Genomic DNA, 13,753 nt, shown 5'->3' on the forward strand with positions numbered 1-13,753 from the left:
GGACTACATTCTTACCCAACTGGGTAATTTAGAAACACATAATAAAATCAAATAAAACCATTCTAAAATCCCCAATCATGAAAAATGATCACAAGAAAATTAAGGAGTAGAAGAGAATAATTATAATTTGTGAAACTTCTCAAGATCTGGCTTTCAACCTTCAAAATGCTTCTACGAGCTCTAAATATCTTAGAGAAAATTCTTGAGGTACTCAGATAAGTGATTGCATGCCTTCCTCTTGATGGAGGGAGTATTTATAGTTAAAGTGGAGGCTCCTTCTTTTTTTCCTTGTCGATGTGGGACTCTATATATATATATATATATATATATTTCTCTTTTCCTTCTTTTCTTCTATTGGTTTATTCTTTTTCTCTACAAAAATAAAGATAAAAAGATATGAGTGGATTTTGTATTAAAATCTCTTTTTATCTTATAATTAAGTGATGAGGAAAAAATATATAAATATCAATTAAATAGATATGAAATCTTAATAAATATAATCAATTCAACTAAAAATCTATACCTATTTAATTATAATATATGCACTTATTAAATTCCCCCACACTTAGCTTGTTGCTTGTCCTCAAGCAAATACTCTGCATTAGCCTTATTCCTTAAATAAGTATATCAAATATAGGAACTTTACTCAAAGTACTAGTAAAACTTACTGTATAACTAACCTACAGAGCTGCAATGTAAGAGAGAAAGCTAATAATTATACTAGTACAACCACAGGGAGTGAATTAAATTCTGATTGAGCACTTATCTATAGGTCCTTTTGACGCGAACCCTTATATTAGTGATACAAGGGCCCGGTTACTCAGACTTCAGGAACTTTATTGGCACACTCTTGATACTTACTAAGCTGTTTGACGCGAAGGCCAATATTAGTAATGAAGGTCCCCGGTTACTAGGCCTAGTTGGCATCAACGGAGTGGGTACTCAGCAATTTTTTCTCTCTCTTTTTTTAGGATCATTCCCCTTTTTAACTACTTTGCAAGATGTTAACTTTCTAAGCATAGACATAAATAATTAGGACAGATAATTCATGTATTAAGTATATTTTTGATAAACTCCTATGGGGTATTAACAGTTTTAAATTCTTTCTCAAACATATAGTTGCCCTTAGTAGTTATATAGCTAAATAAAATAGTACAAAAGAGCAAAAAGTTTTAAAAAAAATTCAAAAATTTTCAAAAATTTTCAGAATTAGGCCAATTATAGCATGTAAATTGCTAAGGAAATTATAATAGTATAAGCAATAGAAAATTATCATGATATTCCCTTCCCCACACTTAAATTTCACTTTGTCCTCAATGTTTGTAGAAAAGGAAAAAGATAAAGGAACTGAAATTCCCTTGATTTAATTTGTTTTGATATAACTTTGATAACCTTTAAGAAGCTCCCTGTAAGCTTTTGTAATCCTGCAATTCATCTTAGCGAGGGTCTTAGTGATCAAATAAAATTTTATGGGGATAATAGACGGTAAAAAGAAATTAAAACAAATTAAAATAATAAAGAAAAGGAAATAAAAACAAATTAGGTTGCCTCCCAACAAGCGCTACATTTAATGTCTATAGCTAGACACTGTTGTAGTGGTTTAGATTTCTTTAAGTGAGATAGACTGAGATGTGTCAATATGGAATCCCGCATAGTATAACTTTGAGCATTGTTTGTTGACTACAAATGTCCTCTCATCATCAGCTTGAATTTCAATAGCTCCATATGATTTTACATTTACAACTTCAAAAGGACCAGACCACCTTGATTTTAGCTTACCTGGGAATAGCTTCAAGCAGGAGTTAAATAATAAAACTTTATGTCTAATTTAAACTCTCTTTTGAGAATTCTTTGGTCATGCCAAGCTTTAGTTCTTTTCTTGTATATACGGGCATTCTCAAAAGACTCTTGTCTAATCTCATCTAACTCATTGAGTTGTAGAAAACGCTTTTCACCTACAGCTTTCAAATCATAATCTAAAGCACACACAGCCCAATATGCTTTATGCTAAATCTCTATAGGAAGATGACAAGACTTACCATATATTAACATGTAAGGGGACATATCTAAGGGTGTTTTATATGCAATTCTATATGCCTACAATGCATCATTCAAATTCAAAGACCAATCTTTCCTAGATACATTTACAGTCTTTTCTAATATACCCTTTAACTCCCTATTCGAGACTTCAACTTGACCACTAGTTTGTAGATTATAGGTAGTACTAGCTTTAAGGTGACACCACATTTACTTAACAAGGATTTGAATTGATAGTTCGTAAAATGCACCCCATTATCACATATGATGGTCCTAGGAATGCCAAACCTTGAGAAAATTTGTTTAACAAATTTGATCACACCAGAAGCTTTATTATTTGGTAGTGCCATAGCCTCTACCCATTTGGTAATATAATCAACAGCAACAAGTATATAGAGATTACCATATGAAGGAGGAAAAGGTCCCATGAAATCTAGTCCCCAAACATCAAAGGGTTCAACTTCTAATATACCTTGTTGGGGCATCTCATGTCTCATACCAATAGAACCTGTTCGTTAGCATTTGTCACAAGTTGTCACAAAGGTTCTTGCATCCTTGAATAATGTTGGCCAATAAAATCCACTTTAAAGGACTTTAGCTACTATCTTATCTAGCCCATGATGGCCTTCGTAAGGTGAGGAGTGGCATCCTTCAAGAATTGGGATCATCTCTTTATCTGGCACACACCTCCTTATGATCCCATCAGCATATCATCTAAAAAGAAGTGGCTCATCCTAAAAGTAATGTCTTGCTTCTGTGAGGAACCTTTTTTGTTAATTGGAATTCATGGCATTAGGAACTATACTTGCAACAATATAATTAACAAAATTTGCAAACCAAGGAGTAGGTAAGGATTTAACCACCCAAAGCTTTTCATCTGGGAATTCTTCCTTAATAGGAATTCCATTTTTTGGCAAATGTTCCAATCAAGATAGATGATCTGCAACTAGATTTTTTGCATCCTTTTTATCAATAATTGTGACATCAAATTCTTGTAAAAGAAGAACCCATCTAATTAACCTAGCTTTAGTATTTTTTTATTCATCAATATTTCAAAGCTTAGTGGTCAGTATATACCGTTACTTTAGAACAAGAGAGATATGATCTAAATTTCTCAAATGCAAAGACTACAGCTAAAAATTCCTTTTTGGTGGTAGCATAATTAAGTTGTGCTCCATCTAAGACCTTACTATCATAATATATGACATGTAAGTGTTTATCTTTCCTTTGTCCTACACAGCCCCTATAGCAAAATCACTTGTATCACACATAACTTCAGAAGGAAGACTCCAATCTGGGGAAACAACTATAGGAGCAGAAATTAATATAGATTTTAATTTATTAAATGCATCTAAACAAGCCTTGTCAAATACAAAAGGTGTATCCTGCACAAGGAGGATAGTCAGAGGTTTAGCAATTTTAGAAAAGTCTTTAATAAATCTTCTATAAAAGCCTGCATGACCTAAAAAACTCCTTATACCTCTTATTGAGGTGGGTGGGAGCATATGCTCAATAATTTCAACTTTTGCTTTATCCACCTCAATTTCCCTTTTAGAAACTTTATGGCCTAAAACTATACCTTCACTTACCATTAAGTGACATTTTTCCCAATTAAGTACAAGGTTAGTTTCTTGACATATCTACAAAACCTTAGAAATATTAGTCAAACATAAATCAAAATTATTACCAAATACAGAGAAATCATCCATAAAAATTTCAATTATGTCCTCTACCATATTAGAGAATATAGCCATCATACATATTTGAAAAGTAGCAAGGGCATTACAAAACCCAAAAGGCATTCTACAATAAGAAAAAGTACCATAGGGGCAGGTAAAAGTTGTTTTTTCTTGGTCCTCTGATGCTATTGGTATTTGGAAATACCCAGCGTAACCATCTAGAAAATAATAAAAAGCGTGCCCTGCTATTCTTTCTAACATACTATCCACAAATGGAAGAGCAGAGTGATCTTTGTGTGTTGATTTATTTAATTTTCTATAATCTATACATACACGCCACCCAATAACTACTCTTGTGGGAGTGAGCTCATCCTTATCATTTTTCACCATAGTTATACCTCCCTTCTTAGGAACTACTTGTACAGGACTTACCCAAGGGCTGTCAGAGATAGGATAAATGATACCAGATTTAATCAATTTTAAAACTTCTACTTTAACTACCTCTTTCATATAAGGGTTGAGTCTTCTTTGTGGTTGCACCTTTGGCAGGTAATTTTCCTCCATAAGAATTCTATGCATATAAATGAAGGGACTAATGCCCTTTATGTCAATAATAAACCATCCAATAGCATGCTTGAATTCTCTTAGGACTCTCAATAGTTTATTTCTTGTTCAAAAGTTAACACAGAAGAAACTATGACAAGAAAAGCATTAGAATCACCCAAGAAAACATATTTTAAATGGGAGGGAAGAGGTTTTAATTCAACAAAGGGTGGTGAGTTTGGGGAAGGTAAGAGCGATAAATTTCCTATTCCTAAATCCTCATATTTTTTCCTATAATATTTATTTTTAATTTCAAAAGCTTCCAAACTCATTATTATTGATATAAAATCATGCTCACCCTCTTCTTTTTCACTTAAGTTTAGTGCAATGCATGCCTTAAGGGGATCGTTGTATGAGTACATGTTAAAATGTTCTTAAGCAAGGGTGTCAATAATATCAATGCTAAAAATGGTTTCATCAAAAGAGGGGAATTTAACAGCTTTAGCTACTTAAAACACTTCCTTTTCATTACCAACTCTGAAAATTAATTTTCCCTCAGGTACATCAATTAAGGCTCCACCAGTTAATAAAAATGGTCTTCCTAAAATTAGAGAGACGTTCCAACTATCCTCAATGTCTAAAATAATAAAATCAACAGGAATGTAAAATTTACCAACTTTCACTATTACATCCTCAACTACACATCTAAGATATCTAATTGATCTATCTACAAGTTAAAGAGTAACATTGATTGGCTTTATATCTGTCATCCCAAGTTTCCTGTATAAAGAATAAGGCATTAAATTAACACTAGCACCTAAATCACATAAACAATTTTAAATAATATTTGAACCAATGTCACAAGGAATAGTAAAACTCCCTGGATCTTTCAATTTAGGCGGTAGTTTTTTTTTTATAGAATTGCATTGTACTCCTTTGTAAGTGTCATTATGGCATATTCTTCCAACCTTCTCTTGTTTGAAACAAGCTCCTTGATGTATTTGGCATAAGTAGGCATCTTTGCTAATGCCTCGATAAAAGGAATATTGATTTGAATTTTTTTAAACATCTCAAGTAATCTTTGGAAGCTTAAATCTGGATCTTTTTATTGAAGGTGCTCAGGGTATAGAATGGGGGGTATATAAGGTTTGTTTTTAGAAGAAGAAGGGCCACTTTGGGTTGCAACATTAATTTTAGGCATCTCAATTACCTTATCTTCATCATTTTTCTATTTGTTGACCCTTTTAGCCTCATTATCAACCTCCTGGAGTTCTTTATCATTCCGTAAGGTGACTGCCATGACTCCTTCCCTTAGATTAACTTCAGTATTGCTAGGAAACTTATTTTAACTCTACCCAATGAGTAAGTTAGCCAAGTTACTTATTTGGGTTTCTACATTTTTTATAAAATTACCCATTTGCGATTCCATATTCTTTATCGAAGCTTGTATTGAAGTGGCTGCCTGTTTAAGTTGGTCAATCTCTTGATTTATACTCTTCATACTATTCGCTTGGTAATTTTCCATTTGAGCCAAAGCTTCCTCCAACTTTATTGTACGATCTTCAATTGTGTTTCTTTATTGTTGAAAGCCTAGTAGTGCTTGTGGCTTTTGAGTGGTATAATTTTTCCAAGAGAAATTTGGATGATTTTTCCACCCTAGATTGTATGTGTTAGAGTAGGGATCATTTCTAGGATTAATTCAATCGGTACTAGTTCCCATATAGTTAGTCTCCTCCACATAATCACCATCACAACCTGTATGAAGAGAATTATTAGTAGAAGAAAGGGAATTAATAGAACTAAATTTTTCAATAATAAATTTAAACTCTTTGTTAAATCTCGTAGTTCATGTGAGACATCTAATGTAAAAACTTCATTAATCATCACCCTCCTTCCTCGAATCGCTTTTTGCCTTGAATTTGCTGCTAGCATTTTATAAATCTCTTCCCTTTCTTTAGCCGTCATATTACTTGGATCACCTTGTGCTACATTATCAACTTTTGATTGGCATTTAGCATTTAGCCCATTATAAAAAAAATCCATCATGAGTATGTATGTAAATTGGTGATGGGGACATTGGCTCATGAGGAGATTATAACGTTCCCAAGCCTCATGGAACAATTCACTATTTTGCTGTGTGAAGAAGTGAATCTTATCCCTTAATTCTAAAGTCTTTTGAGGAGAATAATATTTCAATATAAATTGCTCATACATCTCCGTCCAAGAGCTTATAGAAGCTTCTGGTAATTGTAAAAGCCATTAACGAGCTTCTCCTTTTAAATAGTATGGAAAGTAATGCAGCTTTAAAGCATCATCTGATAGATTATTTAGCGATAGTATATCAATTACCATATAAAATTCTCATATGAAATCCAAGGCATTTTTAGTTCGGTGCTTGTTGAAATTAGGTAGTGCATTTAAGTGAATATTCTTAAATTCATAATTACACGCTCTCGTACTCAGTTGGATGCATGACAGATTAGATGTGATGAATGGGCATTGAATATCTCTAAATGTAATGGATGGCTCTAGAATAGTTTTGTCACCCATCTTTCTTCTTCTTTGAGATCTGTTTTTCCTGCAAAACCATTCAATTTCTAAATTAATAGGAATCAAATTTAAATCACCAGAACTTCTTAGTTACATAAAAAATAAAAAATTTAAAATTAAAATTAAAATGAACTAAAAATTAAATAGTTAGTAAATTTGTGACTTCCCCGGCAACGGCGCCAAAAACTTGATTGCTCTCGCAAGTATACGAGATCACAGTAATAAATTACCCAGAGTATTTCAGGTGTTGAATCCACAAGGAAGTTACACTTTTACTAATTTAAATAATTAAAAGTTTAAGAAAAATAGATAAAATGGATAAATTTGATAAAAATATAAGGAATAAAAATAAATCAAGAAAATAATGATGATAAAAACGCAATCACTTGAAACGTTGGGGTTTAGAATTCACCTTATAGGTTGCTAGTTTCTACCTCTTAAGTTGACTCGGATCAATTATAGTGACAACTATTCCTAACATGTCCTAATATTCTCCCGAATTATTAGTCCCTTTTTAATTAGTGTTGAATTCGTTCCCACGATACCTAAACAACTAATTAAACAGTGAAGCTATAGTTTAAATCACCATAAATTTCTAGAACCATCCCTAGCCTAGTTATTTATCTTTATTTCTCTAGATCTATGTTCTCTCTTCACTTTCCATTCCATCACGATTACCCATAGATTTGATTAAATGGTGGCCAGCCATTAAATCAATATGAAGAACAAGAGAAATAAATATAATTGGGAAAAAGTAAAAATATTCATAAATATAAATGCAAAGAGTCAAAAAAAGGAAATAGAAAACTAGCTCCCCAATTGGGCTACATCCTTACCCAACTGGATAATTTAGAAGCACATAATAAAATCAAATAAAACCATTCTAAAATCCCCAATCATGAAAAATGATCATAGAGAAAATTAAGGAGTAGAAGAGAAATAATTACAATTTGTGAAACCTCTCAATGATCTCGCTTCCAGCCTTCAAAATAATTCTACGAGCTCCAAATATCTTAGAGAGAATTCTTGAGGTACTTAGATAAGTGATTGCATGCCTTCCCTCTTGATGGAGGGAGTATTTATAGTTAAAGTGAAGGCTCCTTCTTTTTTTTCCTTGTCGATGTGGGACTCTAATATATATATATATATATATTTCTCTTTTCTTTCTTTCCTTTTATTTAGTTTATTCTTTTTCTTTACAAAATATAAAGATAAAAAGATATAAGTGGATTTTGTATTAAAATCCCTTTTTATCTTATAATTAAGTGATGAGGAAAAAAATATATAAATATCAATTAAATAGATATGAAATATTAATAAATATAATCAAATTTAAACTAAAATCTATACCTATTTAATTATAATATATGCACTTATCAAAATCCTTTCTAAACTCTTATTATTTTAAATCCATACTCAAACTCTTTTGTACTTTGATCCAAACACATGAAGCCTCGATCGATTTGCTAATGGCAAATAGACCGAATCACCAAATTTCATATAAACAAGTTGCCATCGTTGATCGAGACTAGACGATTAACTTCTACTAGGACTGGACTAATGATGATGACAAGGACCAAACGGCTGACTTCTATCAGGACCGAATGATAGTGAAGATGGGGACTGAATGGCCGACTTTTACAAGGATCGAAGATTGAAACTATATCGACCATAAGGATTGAACAACCGACTTCTACTGAAACCAAACCGACAGCTATAATGGGGACTAGATGGCCAACTTTCACCGGCACTGGACCGGTGGCGATGACTAGGACCAAACCAATGATGGGAATTGGATGGCTGACATCCACCAGGACCAGACTGACTATGAGGATTGGATACCGACATTTACTGAGACTGAACCAGAGTGATGATTGGGACTCGACAACCGACTTCCACCAAGACTAGACTAACTACGGGGACCAAATAGCCGACATTCACCGAGATTGAACTGACGAGGAGGACCTAACAGTCACCTTTCATCACCATTGTCTTTAGTCTTGTTGGTGTTGTCATCGATCCTATCTAGTGCCGTTGGTAGTTGGCTGTCTAGTCCTCATCATCCCTGTTGGTCCGGTCCCTATCATCTTCATCGGCCAAGTAAAAGTTAGCCGTCCATCCCTATTTTTGCCATTGGTCCAGTCCCGATAGAAGCCAACCATCTTGTCCTCATCTTCACAACGGTCTAATCCTGGTGGAAGTCAAAGGTCCTGTCCCAGTCATCACTAGTGTCACAGTGCCAATCAACTTTCTTTGTCTAATCCCATTAGAAGTTGGCCATTCAAATCATCGAGTTTGACCAAGCTTTTAAGTTTCTTTTAAATTCAAATATAGAATTTAGAATTTGAAATTTTACTTTAGATCCAAACAAAGGATTTTAGCATTGTAATTTGAAATTTTTTATATCATCCAAACAAAGAATTTAGAATTTGTTAATTTCAAGTGTGAGATTTTAAATATAAAATTTTAAATCTAAATTCCCAACTTAAATCCACCCATCTAAATACAACCTACAGGAATTTAACAATAAAGTCATAATGAAGATATGTGTAGTTAGTTGAATGTTAAAAGGCTTTATTGTGTCGTTTGGAAATAACATACAATTGGCGTTCTAACAAAAAGTTTAATTTAATGGAGTAATTAAAAATGTCTATTGAGCAATATTTTTTTTATGTGTAAAGTCTTGGTTCTAAAATTTCAAATCTATTATAAGCAAATATTGGAGGTAATAATGTTAGAAGGAAACTCTTGAACTTGTTTAAATTTGACTGAAACCTTAATGTATATATAGAGCATTTAGAAGAGAAGAAATTTGATTGAAGTTATAAAAGGTGAACTTTGAATTATGGGAACATTTCATATAAGTAAATAGCATCCCAATAATTTGTTACCAAACTTATTTTACTGAAAATAATGCTTGAGCATATTTATACATTACATCCTCTATTTATATAAACCTTTTGATCCCTTAAAAATAAATGATAAAATTTTTTTAATTTAATCTTACTTAATGGTTTATGATTTTAATTTTATTATCGACAATTGAATTTGGAAATGTTTTCTAAATAAGTGAATTTTATAGAAATATCTATGATTATTTTCTTCAAATGAATATTTGAAGGCCATTTTTATGTTGATCTATATGTAAAAAGAATCATGTTGATTTTATAAACTTTTACATGTTTTATTTAAATCACTACAAAAAAAATTGACTTATACATTTGTCGTTATTGAAAGCTAAAAAGTTGCCACTGAAAGTTTTCAATGGTGATAAAAAGTCACCACAATGTTACCGTGAGAACTTTTGTCATTGATTCTATCTATGGAGACAATAAAATTTGTAGTTGAAAGTTGAGAATCAGTGGCAATAAATGTCACCACAGAAAAGAAAATTTGTCACTGTAGAAAGACAGTCATGGCTAAAAGTTGAGAATCGGTGGCGACAAAAGTCGCCATAGAAACCACACATCAGCAGCGACACTTTGGTCACCACTAAATGTTAAGTATTAGCGGCGACATTTTTCACTATAGAAACTATCAATTAGCACCGACTTTTTTGTCACCGCTAAAAAGTAATGTTGGTTTTACCTACCACATGTCACCACATCACCCTCCACGTGTCACCTCGATCTCACATCATATGGCGCCATGTCACCCTCCACCCGTCGCCTTCACCTCACACCACATGTCATCATGTCACCAATTTATATTTTCATTTCACAAGTTTCCTCTTCCAAGGTTTAAACCATGAACTCCTTCTTTTGTGTCTCACTATTTTGCCACTGAGCTAGAATGAACCTGCAATCTATTACTACATAAATATATATATATATATTATTAAACTATACAAACAAATACATATATATTAAATATTAAATATTATAAAATCTCGTTACTATCATTAAATACTTAAATTTAATCCTTTTAATTTATTCAAATTGTAAATTATGTTATTTATTTTGTCTAAGTAAACTATAAATATAGTTGGTACAATATCATTTGTAGTATTTATTTTAATTTTTTTAACTTCTTGATATTATTATATTATTATTTAATGTTCATATTTATAATTATAATATAAAAAATATCTAATATTAAATAGTAAAAATATAGATGATTATATATTAGTTCATAATTATTTATTTTTATAGCTATTTTTATTTAAAATTTTATTTTGAATTTTAATTAACAATAAATCTTAATTAATGTAATTGGGTTGTTTTACATTACACTTTACTTTGTTAATTATTTTTCATTTTCAAATTATACTTTTATAAGAAAATTATACACTATATTATCTAATTTTTTTATATTTATGTCACAAGATAGCATAAAAAAAATCATATAGCATCACATATATAGATATATTTCATATATTGTAAAATTTAAAAGTAAAATTTTAGAATATCTCATTTTTTTCTTTTCATCTTTCTTTTTCCTATCATTAGCTATCAAACTGAAAACATTTAAATCGGCATCAAGCTTTAAAGTTACTAGTATTAAATGTAAAATTTGAATTGAAAAATTATATTAGATAAAATATCATTTTATGAATGAATAAATTTAACTATCACATGTTTGGTTATTATAAACAAGTGGTGTTATTGTTTAAAATATTAATTTAACCATAAAACATTTGAAAATAGAGACTCATTACCACATTATATGTATTCTAAATTAAAAAAATCAAACATTAGATTTTTGAATGAATTTGTCACTTCACATAGGGGTATGCATTAGTCAATTCAATTAGATTTGATATTATCTGACCAAAGCCAATTAACTAAACTGGCCTAAATAGTTGTATTGAATCAAACCAAAAATTACTCGATAACAAAAATTGACGTAAAATAATATGGTTTGACTTAATTCTTTACTCTAACTCATTAGCATTAAATAATACTTTAACTTTATCTTAAAATAATTTTATTATTTTAAAGTTATAATTTAACCATAACATATATTAAATGAAAACTCATTATATTATTTTATATATTCATTATAAAATTATAATAATACAATAAATTTAATGTCTTAAAAAGTTAAATATTAGATTAAACAAAAATAAAAAATAACATTAAAAATATAAGATCAAACTTTCAGTGGTGACTTCACAAAATTGCTGCTAAAAGTGAGACTTTCAGTGATGATACTATAAAGTCACTAATGATTGTCAACTTTCAGCAGTGACTTATATGTCATTGGTGAAACTTATAACATATTTATTATAACATTAGTTTTTAAAAAATTATAGTACATTTTGAAATATGTTGGCAATCAGCGGTGACTCTAAAAAGTCATTGTTGATTGTCAACTTTCAGTGTTGACTTCTATGTCGTTGCTAAAACTTAGACCTTTGGCAGCAACATATTCTTGTCACCGTTAAAAGTTTGACATTCAATGGCGAGACCCTTTTAACGATGACTTTGAATGTCTCTCTACTTTTTTGTCATCGTAGATTGTTCTTTTTTAGCTGTGATTTTTTAGAGTCGCCACTGAAAGTTTTTTTTAGTGAATTATGGGATTGAATCAAAATGCTAGTTGTTAACGGCAGTTCTATTAGCCCTTGACACGTCATGGTACATCTAGCTAGTAAGGTGCTTAGGAGTTGCTAGCCCCATGTGATGGCCAATGCATGTGGAAAGGAGAGATGGTTATTTGTAAGCATAGTACTCGTGCTTGATTTTGTGGGCATTATGCCTGCGCTTGATTTGGTGGGCTTTGTGCTCACACTTGGTTTTATGGTTTCAAGCTACACTCATTAGTTATTTATCCTTATGAATTGTGTGTCCACTCTTATTGGTTATTTACTCTTGTGGATTGAATGCCCACACTTGATAATTATTCTGATCAAGCCTTACTAAAGATTGAATTTTAAAAAATAATTTTTCTTAAAATTTGATCTTTTAAGTTAAATTGTTATTTTTACCAAATTTAGATTTTATATATAGCTATATTATTCCCACTGTGTTTAAACATGTTGATGTTTAAAGTGGAACTTAAATTTCTAATAAAATTGTAATTGAATTCATACATTCGTAGTTGTTACATTTAAATAATTGTTTTTGTGTGTGTGTGTAAGTACGTGATATGTGCTATATTATTTTCAATTGATTATTTTATTAAGTTTATAAGAAACTCATTGGTGTGCCTTCTATTATTTCCATCAACCATAATTGGGATGTTATTCATTAAAAAAATTATTTTTTAGTCTCAGATATTATAGCTGACATTGTTCATCCTACTGACTATTGAGTAAATTTTTATGGAACGAGGTGTCACTACAAAAAAATAGACTTTTGGTGGTGACAAAAAGTCACTTCCAAAAGTCCAAAAGTCACCACTAAAAGGTTGTTGTTATAACAATCGTCGCTAATAGTTTTTTGTGGTGACAATAAAAGCAGACTTTTAGTAGCAACAAATGTTGTTGTCAAAGGTTTTTTGCCACTAAAAGTATTTTTGGTGGTAACAAATGTCACCACTGAAAAAGACTTTTAGTAGCGATAACTTTTTTTAAGAAATAATAATTTATTTTATGCAACATCACTTTGCCACGTGTGCATTAAGTGATGCCATGTCACCTGCCATATATGCAACAGGTGATGCCACGTCACTTGCCATCTTGTGCCATCTCACAGGCCACGCATTTGACAGATGATGCCACATCACCTAGCCATCTCATGTCATGCCATATGCCACATGCCACATGTGCACTTCCTTAAGTCACCTCCTATGCCATGCCACCATCTCGTGCCACGTCACCTGCCACATGTGTGCCCCCTTAAGCTACCTCATGTGCTATGCCATTATCTTATGCCACATCACTTGCCACGTATATGTCTTCTCAATTCACCTCATGTGCCACGTCACCACCACATCCCACATCACATATTTGTTACAAAATATGACAAAGCCAAAGTTTGAACCTTTGATCTCTCCTACCT

General features: G+C 31.5%; 1 non-coding gene across 1 annotated transcript; it reads left to right on the forward strand.

Moving 5' to 3' along the window:
* The first annotated feature begins 6,318 nt into the window (after positions 1 to 6,318).
* LOC129291901 (small nucleolar RNA R71) lies at positions 6,319 to 6,425 on the forward strand. The gene has a single exon (XR_008588796.1). It is a non-coding gene; the product is annotated as a small nucleolar RNA R71 (small nucleolar RNA).
* The last annotated feature ends 7,328 nt before the right edge of the window (positions 6,426 to 13,753 follow it).

The sequence above is a fragment of the Prosopis cineraria genome, unplaced genomic scaffold (assembly GCF_029017545.1).
Source record: "Prosopis cineraria cultivar Desert tree isolate PC_DT_omini unplaced genomic scaffold, ASM2901754v1 PC13, whole genome shotgun sequence".
Taxonomy (NCBI): Eukaryota; Viridiplantae; Streptophyta; class Magnoliopsida; order Fabales; family Fabaceae; genus Prosopis; species Prosopis cineraria.